Here is a 16434-nt window from a genome sequence, read left to right as displayed (position 1 = left end):
ATACTCTTGGACACTTAGAGTTTTCGTAGAGCACCCTTAGAGGAGTGTGACATACTTCAGATTTGGAGAAAGAATGCAAAGGAAAGCAGGAAAGCATGAGGGAACATGTGGATCAATAGATACAACTGGATTAGTTGCAAGTATCAATTTTTATGTATGGTTTCCTTACTAGTTTTGGCATGCATGGCACATGCCTGTGGTTTCTTGGTTATGATATGTCATTGACATGGAGAATTGCTTGAATTAACAATGGTTTTTCCTAGCCTTGCCATTTCTTGGATAGCCACGGTTTTTTGGGTTTCTTCCTTTTGTTTTCCAGTTGGTGCTCATGTTCCTTTGTTTGTGGGTTGAGTTACTAGTTCCTGGAGTATTGGTTGGAAAAATGCTCTGGAAGGTTTGTAGCAACTTGGGTTGAGTTATTATTCCCAGAAGCCTTGGTTGGACAAACGCTTTGGAAGCCCTTGGTGGGTTGAGTTAATAGTATTTAAAGCCCTGGTTAAACAAACACTCTGGAAGCCCAACAACAATTGTGGGTTGAGTTACTAATCCTGGAAGCCCTAGTTGGAACAAACACTCTAGAGCCCTGGACAACTTGGCTAGAGACCAATCTTGTGATGGTTAGTGATGTATGACCATGAGGTGGAATCACTGGTTGAGATTTGAGGTGGTTTTGCCTCTGAAAACCCTGGTTTGGTTTTGTTTCATTTGTTCCATGAGATCCCACATTTATGCTTGGAATATAGCACGAGGGTGATTGGCTGAAAGAAAGATTTGGTTCAACTAATATATGGTCGGGTGGTACGTGGAAGTCCTAGATCTGGTTGCATTTTTCACATGTTAATAAGATCTCCTTTCCTATTGTATTTGATGGGTAAATATACTTGTTCATATGTGGTTTTTATGGCTACTATATCTTTGTTATTTTTGTTGAATATATGTTAGCTAAGAGGATGTTTTATGACAATCTTGATGTATGGATCTCATCATGTTTTTATTAGCACACGAATGAACAATGAATATATGACCTAATAGATGATAATGAAACTATTGTGATAAGACATCAATACTTCCTTACGAATCTTAAACAAGTATGAGATCCCTATGCTCAGATATGTTGTTATGACTTGTAGATTACATATTTGTGATATGTTTGACGGAATTCCTGTCATGGTTAGTAGGGGTCTAGTCAATTCATTGATATTTTTTTTGCATTAGTAATATTTTTTCAATGTTATTTATCATTTCTAAAGTTTTCATGAAGTTTTGGGCAATGGCCTGAGACCTAGCCCTAAAAATGTGGCACAAAATCTGGGGTTGCTGACTCAGAACTACCTAAAAAAAATGATAGTTGCTGGAATTCCTGGTTGTGGGAGCGACTGCAAGGCTTTGGTCGCATGCATGCCTTGTCATGGGAGAGACTGAGGGTTAAGAACAATGAAAATACAAGTTGTCTAAGGGGTTAAGCACCTAGAAGAGTTGGTTGCCTTGTGAAGGGTCTGTAGCTCCTGAGTAGGGTCAGATTGGTTTTTATTTTGTCGATTCCACTTCCTTAATTGCGTATTCGGAGTCGAATCACATCATAATGGCTTATCATCACATGTTTACCTCGATGTAATGGTTAGGTTGGGTAAATGTGGGAGGAGGGTGTTACAGAGTGGTATTAGAGCATGGTTCACCCCTTGGACTGGATGGACGGAATGTGTTTGTCATGCATACATGTTGTTTGCATGTGTTGATTATTCTTGTGGCATATGTGCTTATGTATGCATGGTCATGGTCATTGTTGTAGTTGTGTATGCATTGTGGTGAAGTTGTTGTTGGGATGTGTTTGTCATGAATGCATGTCAGTTGTATATGCATTTGTTATGCATGTCAATGTCTATATGTTGTTAAGCATGCATTGTCATGGTGAAGGTTTTGTGCATGAGGTCATTGTATGCAATTAGGTCATCATGATGCCATTGGTATGTTATGATGCTAATGTGTTGGTTGAGATAGAGTAGGAGATGCATATCATTAGAGCAAGGTTGCAACAATAGACCTTGGGGTAAGAGCAGATCTTCATACAAGTATTGTATGTTTGACTTGCAGGTATATTAGTTAATGGATTGTTATAAACATTAGATTATGTACATGCCTATTAACTTATTGTTGTTATGGTTACATGCATGATAGATGCTAGTTAATTGGTGTGGTCATATACACATGCCATATAGTCATGCAAGGTAGTAACTTGTTGTTATATGCATTGTTGTTGTTGTTTTATGTTAGTTAACTTGATGATTAGGGTTATTGCAACTAATATCTCGATGTTATATGTATTATGCTAATTTGGATTGGTCTATGTAGATGGTTAGGGTTATGACATTTAGGTATTAGTAGACCTTATGCATGATTGGAAATTGTTTATGAGTTTATGATGTAAACATGTTATCTAGTTACAATTATGGATATCATGACCTTGTTTACGTTTGAGTTGATATGTTGTGAATTTAGAGCGTACTAATCTAGATTGATTTTGCAAACATGATAACCTTCCCTAAGATACCTTGAGGTATGAGTTTGATTATGTTATCTATTTTGGCTATATAACATGGTATGTTTACAAGTCATTTGAATGTTTGAATAATTGCATGATATGAGTATGTGTCTATGAGATTTCATGAAGAAATGATCTTGTTTTAAGATGATTGTACTAACACATTATGGGCCGAGATAGCTAATATATACTTGAGTGCAAGTGGGTGCTAGTTGTAATATTATGATTAATGATTGTTAGTTGATTATGACATTGTTGTTAGTCTTGGTAAATGTTGAATTTAGATTAATAAACACGATGTCTTGGTCTTTGGAACATGTGACTGACATGCGTGAATAGTTGCAGGGCACCATGCTTGGTATTAACATGATGAGATAATAGTGGAATTGTCTATATAATTGACAGCTGAGTGATGTGATAATACATAAGAAGACTTAGTTGCAGTAGGAAAAAGTAAAAGAAGAATTGGTTGAGAATTCCTTTGGCTACGTTTGGAAACTACAATTCCAAACGAATGAGTGTTTTGCATACAGGGATCCTTTTTAACCTAGATTTTGTCTAAGATTACATGGATATGTGCTATATTCATGAACATGTTTTTGACAGGTATAACAATTGGTTTCCTAGTTATAGTTCGATTTGTCAAGGAATTGGAGTCCCTTGAGAATTGATATATGTACGTGTTCAATTACAAGTCAACATTCTTGGGTTCATCTAGGTAAGGTAACTGGTATATTGTATATCCATTTATGCACTGACAATGGCAGTATGATGTAGGAGATTTCATGGAAAAAGAGACTTCCATGAAATCTTGAAGAAGGCTTGGGTTGAGCTTTCGCTTGAAAGCATTGGGAACCCATGGGGAATTGAGTCATGGTGTTTGTTACTAGTTTTGTGCTTTCACTCTTTTGTAATTTGTTTGTGCTTGGTTTGTTGTTTTGTTTATGTCTAGTGTATGGCCATACCAATTTGTTTGTGGTGTGGAATTGCTATTGATTTTTCATAGATTTCTTCTTGTTCTTTCCTTTTATGTTTTGAGGGTCTTGGGAATTGGTTGGGAAGGACGAAGTTAATGGAGCTCAGGAAGAGCTGAATGAAACTTGACAGGTAATGTAAGACCCAGATGAATCTCAATGCATGTATAAGGGCAATTGAAGGCAAGATTATGACAACTAGTTGGATTCGTTGAGTCCATTGATGTAAATGGATAGTGGTAGGACGATTAAGAGAAAGGTAATAAGGAAAGATAAAGTAAATGAATTTGAGGCATCAGATGCCTTGGCTAAGTTGGGAACTGTTGTTCTCAATGTTGTGCATGTTGTGCATGGATAAAGGGGGTTCTCTTAGCCTTTACCTTATGATATCTATTAATTATGTTGTGATCACGATGTCTCTATATGTATACATGTATGTTTGTATGTCATTGTCTGACAGGGTCATCAGAGATCATGATTGTTTTATGCTAATGTTTATATGTATGTATGTATGTATGTCATTGTCTGACAGGATTGTCAGGGATCATGCTTATGGAGGAATGATTTCTTATGTAGGTGAATGACATGAAGAGGTTCCTGGTCTTATGAGGAATCAAGTGGGAAGAGTATCCCTAACAAATATATGAGGTCGGTATCATGTGGATATGAATTGATATTATGTGGTTATACTATGTCTATGTTATGACAACTAATGCTGAGGGAAAGACATTAGAAGCAAGGTTGCCTAGTAGATCCAGTGTGATATCTGATTGTGTAGTACTACTATTGTGTATATGTTGTACATATTGTACATGTTGTACATATGATGTTTTATACATGCGGTGTTGTGTATATATGGTGTTGTGTACATGTCATTTATACAGTGTTGTGTACAGATGGTTTTGTGCAATGTTGGATATACAGTGTTGTGTACATATGGCATAGTGTGCATGTTGTATATGTGGTACTACGTTCATGTGGTGTTGGGTGCATGATTGTATATGTGGTGAGGTGTACATGTTGTACATGGGGTGTTGTGTACAGGTGGTGCTATGTACATGTCGTGCATGTGGTGCGGTGTACATTTGGTGTTGAGTATACATCGTGCATGTGGTGATGTGTACACATTGTGCAAGTGGTGTTGTGTACATGTTGGGCATGTGGGACTATGCACATGTGATACTGTTGTTATAGCTCCAAATCTCACTCTTATGGTTTGTGATGCTGCACTCATGGCCTAGGGCAACCCCTCATTCCAGACCTGGTCCAAAAATTTAAAAAACAATGTTTTATACCTTATACACGACATTGCCCTGAGTTAAACGCTTGTATACACGGGTAGGCATATACCCAACCCGCGTGTATGTATTAAAACACTTAAAAAAAATATAAAACTCCTTAATTTCGGGCGAAGATCGCAGGTTTTACCTGCTGATCACCTATTAGTGCCCGTGGCCCAACAGTTCCCAACCAACTCCCAACTAAAAAACTACTTTGGGAGGGGTATAAAAAGACCTCAATGGGAAGGCCTAAAGGAGGACAGAAGAGAGAGAAAGGTTATTATGCTGAGATTTTTCCCCTGACCAGGTCTGAAGACCCTTGTGCCTTTTGCACTTCCCCCATTTGTACAGGAAACCCTTGTTTCCTTGTGTGTTGATGTTAATCCACTACTTGTGACATCATGGTGTAAGTCATGGAAGGAGTTTGTTAAAGGCTTGAGGCTGGACGAATCCAGAAGGAAGCTTTGCTTGGAGCTTGCAAAAGGTGACTCAGGTGAAATTATTCCTTTTCTGTACTTTATTTGTCTATAATAAAAGAAACACATGTCTTGGTTCCTGATATAAATCTTCTTTATGTTTATGATATTCATGTTAGAATTCATATGTGAACGGTTGTTTAAATTTCATAACTAACTACCTTTCTTTATAACATGAAGATGGTTTCTTTATAAGGTTTTGTCCATATACTGCTGTGTTCTCTGGAATTGGTTGTTTTGCAAGAAAAAGGAGCAAGAGGAACTTGAAGAAGGGTTTGGACCCTAAAGTACCTTCTCAAACGTAGAACCTAAGGTACGCCCCCTAATCATAGAATTTTCTTATAACAGCATAATGGTTGTGTGAATGTGTGTTTCTCTATATAGACAACTTTCAGTCTGTTAGGGTTTCAACCCAAAAGCCCTAGGGGATCATTTCCCTTAACAGAATTGGCGACTCCGCTGGGGAGAACACTCTTGTTGTTCCTAGTTTGGGTGTTTTCAAGCCAATCAGGGCTCAGCTGCCTGTTTTCTTGCTGTTGCTGTGTGGTCTGTTCTTGAATTCTAAGTTTTGCCAGTTTCTTCACTTTGTTTTTTATTTTTCTTGAAATATTTTATATATGTTGTTTTTCATAGTTACAGAAGCGTATATAAGCATATTTCCTTAAGTAAACCCGTGTATACGTAGGTTTCCTTAGGCACAGTCGCGTATACACGCAATCTGTACATAAGTACAGTCGCATATATCTTGCAATTTTCAAGATTTTTAAATCTTTTTATCTCTGAAGGTCTGTCTGATGGTTTGATTCAGTCTGAAACAATCACTTTCCAGTATCAGTTGTTAGTTTTACAGCAAGCATCTTGTTCCAAATTCTCTTTGATTGTAAAAAGTATTGGTCTTGTTTTTGTTGTTGCAAGCGTCATCGTTTTTTGCTTAAGCACGCAAGATTTCTTGCTTGGAATCTTGGCTGCTCTGATTCATCAGGGCAGGAAGATTGATCTCAATCTTTGTGTTAAATCTTGCTTTTGGTGACTTTTTGTTTGCTTGACAAAACCGCTTTTTGTGACCATCCACTTCTTTGTTTCATGAAAGTTGTTGATTGATACTTTCTTGAAATTTGTCTTTTTGATCTTTTTGGTCTTTGTTGCCAAAGCTTTCATTGCTGCTTTTGGTTGTTAAGAGCATCTTTAAACACATTTCTTTTTGTTGAGTTTTCATCCATTGGGTGGTGTCAACTTGCAAAAGTGTTTGTTGCCTATTCTTCAATCACAAAGTTTCAGTCTTGTTGAGAGCATTTTTGAAAAGACTCTTTTGTTGTTTTTTTTGAAGAAAACTTTTTGAAAAACTTAGTTTTGCTTTCTTGAACTTTGTTTTCATTTGGTTTCCTTTTAGTGAATGAAAGTGCTTTTTGTTTGTCTTGAAACTTGTTTTTAGTGTTTAGACGAAATGAATGGTAGCATCTCATATTCAATCTAGACATTTTAAGTGGCAAATTAAAAATTGGTAAGCAAGCAACTTTCATTTCTTGATTTCATAGTAGTTTTGAATCTTGCATCAGCATATATTTGTTGCATTAGGATAGATTTGCATACCTTTTTTGGCATCCATAGCTTTGTTAACTTTTGTGAGTGTGCAGCGTGAATTAACGAAAAGAAAAGAAAAATTTGTTTTATTAGAAGTTCCTCTGAATCCTGTAGAAATTGCTTTTCATCGAAATACGAAAACAAGTGCATGTGCATGTAGTTAGGTTTTTATTAATTTCTTTTGCGTCAAAACACCACTAGTTTCACTTCCGTTTATCCCGTGACTTAAAGAACAACCTATTTTAAAATCAAGCGCTAATTAAAATTCACTAAAACTTTTTTTTAAGTTAGATACACCAACAAGTTTTAGGATTTTAGGGCCTTGGATTAGGCGAGTGGAGAGTTAACTCTCCAAGGCCATTTAAATTGTCAAACATAGGAGTCTGAATAGTGAGTGAAAATCAAATAGCGTTAGGAAGACCAAGAAAGCTCTGGATCTAGGAGTTAAGCACGAGGGTCTGTGAAGACAGGGAAGAGAGATACCCCCTCTCCTACTTGTCCGAACTTACCTCACGACTGTTCTGCCTGGCTTCTGCGACGAGTTGGTATCCATAGTTGCTACTCCTATGGATCTACACAGGTGGCTGCGGAGGGGAATCCCGTGGCACCTGAGGTCGACGTGCGTCACTCTCAACGGTACTACTGGAGGGCACCCTTGCGAAGCTTGGGGGCTTGCACCGGCGTAGGCTGTTGTTAGGAGGTCAACGTAACTTCCTCTGTTACCTTCGCTGATAGGACTGGGCCCTCATCATCCCAGACTATCTTCGGAAGGCCCCTGAATTCACTTTCTTGTATTTTGGTGTCCGGTCCTAATCACCCGGAGCGGAAATACTTGGAAGTTGTTTGACTCCAACGTCGGTATAAGGGGGAGGAACGATTTCCATCTCCTCTGCTTCTTTGTTTGGATCTTTTGCTAGCACATCTTTAGTTGGGTCTACCTCTATTTCGTCCACGAGTGGAAATTCCCAAACCAATGCTTTTGGTTCTGGATTCTTCCCATTTGGCACCCATTCACAGGGTATTCCATCAATTCCGTTTAGTGTCGCCACATCCATGATGGGTGGATCGGCTTCATTCCAGGGTTTTCCTTTCGGAAGTGGTCATATACCACATTCCAACCCGACGATAGGATCCATGTCTTTTTCTTCTATAGGACAAAGCAAAAATCCTTTCCAAGGTTGGACTAACCCTGGGGTTAGTGGCGCGGGAACTGGGAATCCGTTTTTCGGCCAACAAGGGAATAGGACGTACTCCACAGTTAGTTCGTTTCAAAGTATTCCTCCCTTAGCTTCGGCTTGGAATTCGTATCAGGGGTTATCAACTCCTTATAATCCTTTAGGAGGAAACTTTGCTGGTTATGGAGGCTTTGCGGCCGGAGTTGGTCAAACTTCGAATTCTGCTGGATCACAAGGCTTTCCTTTTGGTTCAGCCGGTTCTGTTGGTTACTTCTGGCAGCCTGGTGCCTTCCAAAATCCAGGCCAATCTTTTTAGAACTTTGGGAGCTCCGCCCAATCTGGGTGGAATCCCCAAGGTCCTCTTAGGCTTCCGTTTCTGGCAACTTTGAACTTGCCAGATCTCACTAAGTAAACAAACGATCCAATCAAGTATAATCCAGCTTGGCCTCCAGTCCCAACCAAACTCCCTTCGGACATTCCAAAATTCGAAGGGAAAAGCGGCGAAGACCCAGGCGACCATGTAACCACATTCCATTTGTGGTGCTCATGGAACTCCCTTATCGATGACTCGATTAGGTTGAGACTTTTTCAACGCACCCTGACTTGTAATGCGGCCAATGGTATATAGAGTTGCCAGGAGGCAGCGTTACATCTTTCGCTGACTTAGCTAATATTTTCTTAAATCATTTCCAGTTTCCTGTCCGTTATGATGCCAAAACTGAACTTCTGGCCACTTTTCGTCAGGATAAGGCAACTCACATTTCTGACCATATTTAGGAATGGAGACGGAGAAAGAGGCTCTTTAAAGCCGAAATCCCTCCGGAGTACCGTCTTGAATGGTTTTTGAAATCTTTACAACCTGAGATGTCTACGGGTGTCTCCATGTCTGGAGTCTATTCTGAGGAGCAAGCCATTTTTAGGGCCCAAATTAGAATTGATCTACTCTCAGTTTGGGATCCTACAAAAATACTTGCCAGATGCTCCTGGGTCTAAGGTTGACATAGCCAAGTCGAAGCCAGGTCCCCATGCAGATGGTATTGTGGGTCGGTAGACACAAATGTGGTGAACTTGTTGAACCAATTGCAGCAGTTGTCTTTACAAACTGCTTCTAACAACCAAGTCACATCGTCTAATCCTCCAGCTTCCCAAACCTCTTCGATTAATGCCGTCCAATTTGATAACCCCAAAGGAAATCAAACTTCCAATGGGAAAAAGAAAGGATGAGGTAAGAAAAAGAACCAGGATGGGAAGGCTGACGCAAATAAATCCGGCAATAATGGTGGTGGTGGTAGAAATGAGTCTAGAAAGAAAGTCAAGTTTCCATGCAAGTTGTGCAGTGGAGACCATTTAACTCACCTCTGCCCCAAGATTGAAGACGCTCAGTGCTTGTTAGGGAAGCAAGGGACTTCTAGTTCTTAGGCTGTGTTAACTAACCCTTTTCCCCAAGGGCAGCAACTTCTTGCTAGCGCGAGTTCAAACCTGGGAACCTCCGTAGGGGGCAACTAGGAAGGGGAAAAATCATCAAATGTTTTCATGATGGGTTCTAACGTCCATGTGGCTACTCGGTCACGTGATTACGGTGAAGCCGAAACTTCCGAGGACAAGACTGCTCCCGGAAATACCGAACTTCATATTGAGCGACCCCCTATCGAGACTATACCACGGATACCGAAAGGTTCCGCTAAATGCGCGACTATTAATCCTAATGCTAGGGCCGCCTAGAATTACTCCATTGTTGAGGATCTGGTTCAAAGTCTGTGCGACATGTCCGCTTTAGAGGTTCTCCAGTCGTGTCTGGCTCAGTGAAGTGCTTTACTTTCCGCGATAGGGGCAGTCGATCCAACTAACTCTTTAGTGCTCACTTTTGACATGTTAAATGTCAAAAAGCGACTCCCTCATCATATGGCTTTCCAAATAAAGTCTACATACTGAAAAATCAACATTTTTCGTACCGTTATCGATGAAGGAGCTTCCACGTGTGTCATGTCGATGTCATGCTGGAAGGCTATTGGATCGCCTTCGGCTGTTCCTTCACCTACCGTCTTGACTGCATTTGATGGTCATTCTCATAATCCGCATGGGATTATCCCGGCCTTTCCTATATGTGTTGGGGGGAAGGTCATCAATATTGAAGTAGAAGTCATAGATGCTAACCTAGACTACAATCTCCTCTTAGGAAGGAACTGGGTATACGAAATGGACGCCGTTGTTTCGACTCTGTTTCATGTCATTTGCTTTCTTCATGAGGGGAAAATTGTTAAGGTTGATCAATTGGATTATTGTCTAGTTGATCCTCAAGCAAGCTCTGACTCTACTATTCCTTTAGTGGATAACCCTCGTCCGCCTACTGAGAATTTAGGAGTGGGGATGTATTCCTCATTGATGGGTACCTTTGATCTTCCCTCTCCTTTCGCTAGAATCAATGCCGTTTCATCATCTAAGGAGTCTCCTCGCGAAGAGTTCTTCCGAACTCGTTATTTTTCAGACCCTTGGACCTTGCCTTCACCTATGACCACATTAGTTGAAGGACAAGTAAATGGAATGGCATTCCCTATATCTGCAGCTGAGCTTAGATATCAGTCTATTGTTAACTCTGCAGACGACCACTCTACTCCTTTTTCCGAAGAGGAGTTAGATGGTGATGTGGCCTCGGCCTGGAGCCTTGATTCTACCTTTGCCTTGGACTGCTTAGATTCAGTTTTACCTTCTGAAGAAGTAATCCTCGAAGCAATGATGGGTATAGATCGACCTTGGGAAGACTTACACCATCGTTCATACTTTCTTCCTCCATTGTAGGAAGTAGAATCTAGATTCTCCGAGCTCTTTACTAGTGATGTTTGTACGGTGTCAAATCCTTTGGCTCCAGCACACGTTCGTGCCGAAGGTAATATGTTGGTGATTTCAAAAAAGATACCTATCAACATCTCTAGGGACCCTAACGTGATCGAGAATCTCTTCATCGGAATTGAATGTTCCCCCGAAGAAATTCAAATTTACACCGACCTGTTCAAGGAATTTCGAGATGTATTTGCTTGGTCTTATGAAGAAATGCCTGGCATTGACCCATCTATAGTTCAACATGAGATCAAGACGTATGAAAACGCTAAACCGGTTCGTCAAAGGCTTCAGCCGGTTAACCCTAGGAAAGCAGCAGGTATCAAAGCTGAAGTTGAGAAGCTGCTAAAGGCGGGTTTCATATACCTTGTTCCTCTTACTGATTGGGTTTCTAATCCAGTCCCTGTGGATAAAAAGCAAGGAACAATCCGAGTATGCATCGATTTCAGGGACCTAAACAAGGCTTGTCCGAAAGATAATTACCCCACGCCATTGATTGATCAGATTATCGACGAGTGTGCGGGTAATGAGATTTTTTCCTTCATGGATGGTTTTTCTGGTTATAATCAATTTTCTATCCATCCTGAAGATCAACATAAGACAACCTTTATATGTCCCTGGGGTACCTTTGCATATAGAAAGATGCCTTTTGGTCTTAAAAATCCTGGAGCCACTTTTCAGCGGGCCATGTCATATGCTTTCCATGACATCAAACATGTCATTGAAGCATACTTGGATGATCTCGCTGCTCGTTCTCGAAAGATAATTGATCACCCTAGTCATCTTCGAATGGTTTTTGAGTGATGTCGTTTTTTTAAAATCCCGTTGAATCCCAACAAGTGCGTTTTCGCGGTTACGTCCGGTTGGTTGTTAGGGTTCATTGTGTCAAATGAAGGGATTTGTGTTGATCCCTTCAAGGTTGAGGCAATAGTTCAGTTGCCTCCCCCGTCCTCAATTCGACAAATTCAAAGCCTTCAAGGGAAGGCTAATTTCTTAAGACGGTTTATAGCAAACTATTCTGAGATCACTAAAGGGTTCATGCGTTTGCTACGGAAAGGAGTTCCATTTGTTTGGGACGACTTTGCGCAGCAGTCGTTCGATGCTTTGAAAAAGGCATTAGTCTCTGCTCCGCTTTTGAGTCCACTGGATTATGGTAGAGAATTCCTTTTATATCTCGTTGCAGCAGAATCAACCATTGGTATGGTTCTCGTTCAGGAGGACGATGCTCTCACCGAGCATGTGATTTATTATTTGAGCCGAGGCTTAATAGGTCCTGAACTTCCCTATTCTCCGGTTGAGAAGTTGGCCTTGGCAGCTGTCCATGTTGTCCAACGGCTCCGTCATTATATCCTGCTACGCAAAACTTTTGTCTTAGCGGGGGTCTATCCATTTCAGTTTGTCCTCAGTAGGCGAGTGATTGGGGGCAAATATAATTGATGGATAGTCATTTTGCAAGAATTTGATCTCGAGTTCTTGTCTTCCAAGTCTAAGAAATCCATGGTTTTTGCTGAGCTAATTTCTGAGTTGCCTTGTGGAGAGGATACTATTTATGAGGAAAGTTTTCCTGACGAACATTTATTCCTCATCTCTTCACTCGACCCTTGGTATGGAGATATCATTGTCTATCTCCAGACTTCGAAGTTCTTTCTCTAAGGATGAACGTCGAAAATTACGTCACCTGGCTAAAAATTATGTTATCATTGGTGACACATTATACTGTCGAGGAGCCGATTCAATCCTTCGGCGTTGTTTAACCTTAGATGAAGCAGAGTCAGTGCTAAATGACTGCCACAGTGGGGCTTGTAGTGGTCATCTATCAGGGCTTGCTACAAACCAGCACATCTTTCGTGCCGGCTATTTTTGGCCTTCACTCTTTAAAGATTATGTGGAAGCATTCAAACGCTGTCACCCCTGTCAAATTTTTACTCGGAAGATGCGTGCACATCTAGCTCCTCTTTTTCCCGTTGTCACCGTCGGTCCCTTTACTAAGGGGGGTATTGATTTTAGAACTTGTAATCCGCCTTTAGAGGCGAATCACAGGTACATTATCATGGCTGTAGACTACTTTACGAAGTGGGCTGAGGCTATGCCCACTTATAAAAACGATAGTGACACGACAGAATTGTTCCTTTTTAATCAGGTTATCTCAAGATTCGATATCCTGAGAGAGATTTTCACTGATCATGGCAGTCATTTCTAGAACCAACTGATGTCTTAGTTGGCTCTCAAATTGGGTTTCCGGCAGGAGCATTCGTCTCATTATCCTCAGGCCAATGGACAGGTAGAGACAGTCAAAAAAATTCTTAAGACGATCCTCCAACGGACAATCGACAAAAATCGGTCCAATTGGCACGTTATGTTGTATTCAGCTCTTTGGGCATACAGAACCTCCGTAAAGACTGCTACTGGTTTTACACCTTTTCAGTTGGTTTATGGGATGGAATCTATCTTTCTAGTTGAATGTGAAATTCCATCTCTTAAGTTAGCTGTTGAGCTCCTTCCAGAGACTTCGAGTCTCGAAGACCTTCACTTGGAACATCTCGATGAGCAGCGTCGAGATGCCGCCACGATGAATGAGGCTCATAAGAAAAGGGTTAAAACACAGTATGATAAATCTGTCCGTCCTCGAGTCTTTTCTGAAGGTGACCTTGTCTTGGTCTATGACCAAGATAAAGACACCTTGGGGGCAGGCAAGTTTAAGCCTATGTGGTACGGTCCTTTCATTATTAAACGAGTTTTAGAAAAAGGGTCATATGAGTTAATCGATTTTGAGGGAAACAAGCTGGCGGAGCCCCAAAACGGGCTCTACCTAAAGAAGTACTTTGCTTAAGTAGAAGTTAGGCAATGGCTTCTTTGTACTTTATGTATATTTGTACATATATCATCGAGAGTTTTTTGATATCAACACTTTTTGGTCTGCTGTGGCAGGTGTTGATGGATGACTTGGTCTATTTTGGGTTCGCCGATGGTGCTAGTCGGCACACTCGAAATCTCGCTTCCGCAGCTTGGGTACTCTATTATCCAACTGGTCAATTGATGGCATCAAGAGGCGTATGCATCGGTCCGCTTCAAACAATATGGCTGAGTATACCACCGTCATTAATTTACTATCCGAGGTAATTTCTTATGGAATTGACTCGTTGGTAGTTTATCTTGACTCTTAATTGATAGTGTCACAATTAAACAACATTTATCGGGTAAGGGATCCATGTTTATATCGCCAGTATTTAAGGGTGAGGTCGTTGCAAAGATCATTTACTTATATTAATTATTTGCACATTCCAAGATCTCATAATTGGTTAGCTGATTCTATTGCTAATTAAGCATTAGACTGGCACATCAATCATTCATCACAATAAAATCAAGCATCAAAAAGTCGAACTGTATATATATATATATATATATATATATATATATATATATATATATAGATATATATATATCATAAAGCGTCTCGAGTGTACATATGTTTGTCCAAAAAATATACAAAATTGGGACTCAAATGCCCATAATCATGTCCGGCATATCTAATGCCCCGGCTTAGGATGAGAGGCTAAGTAGGTAACTATCGCATTGGCCACACACCGAAAAGTGCGAACCCATTCACGTGGCATGCCAACCACATGACGCTGCATATCCTCAAGAAGGTCCTCTATGGCAGCCATCGGTACTCGGCAACTCAGTCTCGCCAAGTGTCGCTGGACGTTATGTAGAGTTCGTTCTGTATCAGTAGCCGCCTCTTTGGCTCCTCGGCCGCGCCGTCCATGCCGCGGGAACCCATCCGGCCGTACCCGACCCAATATCTAGAACATGATCATCATATTAGTCATTTGAATCCCATCAAAAATATTTTTCAAAATTCATCATTATATCTGAAAAATCCAAAAAAAATTATAAAATCAAAAAATACTTACCAATGTCGCCCCATGCTGCGTTCGGTGGTAATGCTAGATCATGATCTCCTCGGAAATCCAACCCAGCATAGGGGTATTCATCTATGGCGATGATCTGCTTATCCTACTAGGTAAAGAAGTCATCGTCAAAAGCAGTCCGTGGGACCTCCCCACCCCCTAGACGTTTCATCAGGTCAGCCCACCGGCCCATGCGTGGATCTCGTGGGGTGCTGATGGAAACTGCTACCCTAGGGCAGAGTGCGGGAACCTTCTCGAAAAAGGAAGAACACAGGATAGTCCCATATCCAAAGTTTTTGGTCTGTCCCCTCTTGATAGAAGTGAGCTGGCTCTTCATGTTGGCCAGAAGAGGAGTACACTAGTCAAATACAGTAGTGAGACAGTCAACTGCAACACTCATGGTTAGCCGTGATGCCTGATGCAGAGAGGCTGATCCGTTCACTCGAGCTATGGTGAACAGGATTATCCTCAGTGATAAACTCGCCACATGTGTGATGGAAATCAACCTTCTTGGGATGTCTCGGGCAATATATCTATACGTAGTCCTCGATCGTGACACTACTCCGTGTCCTGCCCCGGGAATGTACTACCTCTCCCCTTCGGGAAAGGCCCGTTATGAAATAGATATCCTCCATTTCTATCTTGAGTGGCATCTAGTCAATCATAAAGGCATCCTCCTTGACATCCCAATAATCAATGAGCATCTCAAGCAGACGTGTGTTTGCTTTCATATTCGGCAGTTTGAAGAATTTAAGCAAACCACATCCCCGTAGGGCATCCAAAGCTTCAAGATCGTTCATGACTTCATTATCCACAGCTGCATGCTCTCTTTCTCGCCAGGTGACCGGCATTCTGAGCAAAAAATGATTTTCAACCGTTAGTTTTTTGGTTAAAAATGTTCGCGCGTATACGCAGGTCCCTGTGCACACAGTCGCGTATAGGGCCCGCGTGTATGCGGGTTTCATATTACCAACCCGCGTATACATCGCGGTGAAATTTTTGGCAAAAAATTCAATGGTGAAACATTAATTAAAAATCTTAAAACCAGTCACAATCAATTGCAAGCTAAGTATAAGAGTTACCTGGAGGTTTTTGAAGAATCTGAACGGTTGAATTTGGCGTATGGGAAGTTTGCTCCTTTTGCTCCAATCCTTTGCTCTCAAACTCAAATGGTGAAAATGGTGAGTCCAAAAGCTCTTTTATAAGTTTTGAAAATGCAAAATTTTTTCAAAAATTTATTTTGTTTGGCCTCATGTGACTTTTAACTTGGGAGCTTGGAATGTCGAGAATGGTTTGATTTTCAGGACATTTTCGACGTTTTTTTGACAGTTTCGAGACGGTTCCATGACTGCTGACCCGTCATGGCAGGTATCATTTTCTCACTGACATATAGGTTAGGGACACCATTTTTCCCGTTGCATTATGCATACTAGCCTCCATTTTTCGATACATATGCCATAGGGTCGACCCCATCGTGTTATGGTTCGTAAGCTGTATTCACTCGCCGAATCTTTAAATCATGACAGGATGGTAGAGCCATCCTTTACATGGGCATCGTAGTTAACACCTCACTGACATTTTTTGCCCATGTTGCTCCGATTTGAGTAGGCTTGGGAGTCCTCTGTAGTCCCACCATGACTTATGCATTGAAGACTCATTCCTC

Source organism: Pinus tabuliformis, chromosome 3_1 (genome assembly GCF_031772625.1).
Source record: "Pinus tabuliformis cultivar Carrire ecotype Pingquan chromosome 3_1, CPIR1, whole genome shotgun sequence".
NCBI classification, from domain to species: Eukaryota; Viridiplantae; Streptophyta; class Pinopsida; order Pinales; family Pinaceae; genus Pinus; species Pinus tabuliformis.
This window is presented reverse-complemented; position numbering follows the sequence as displayed.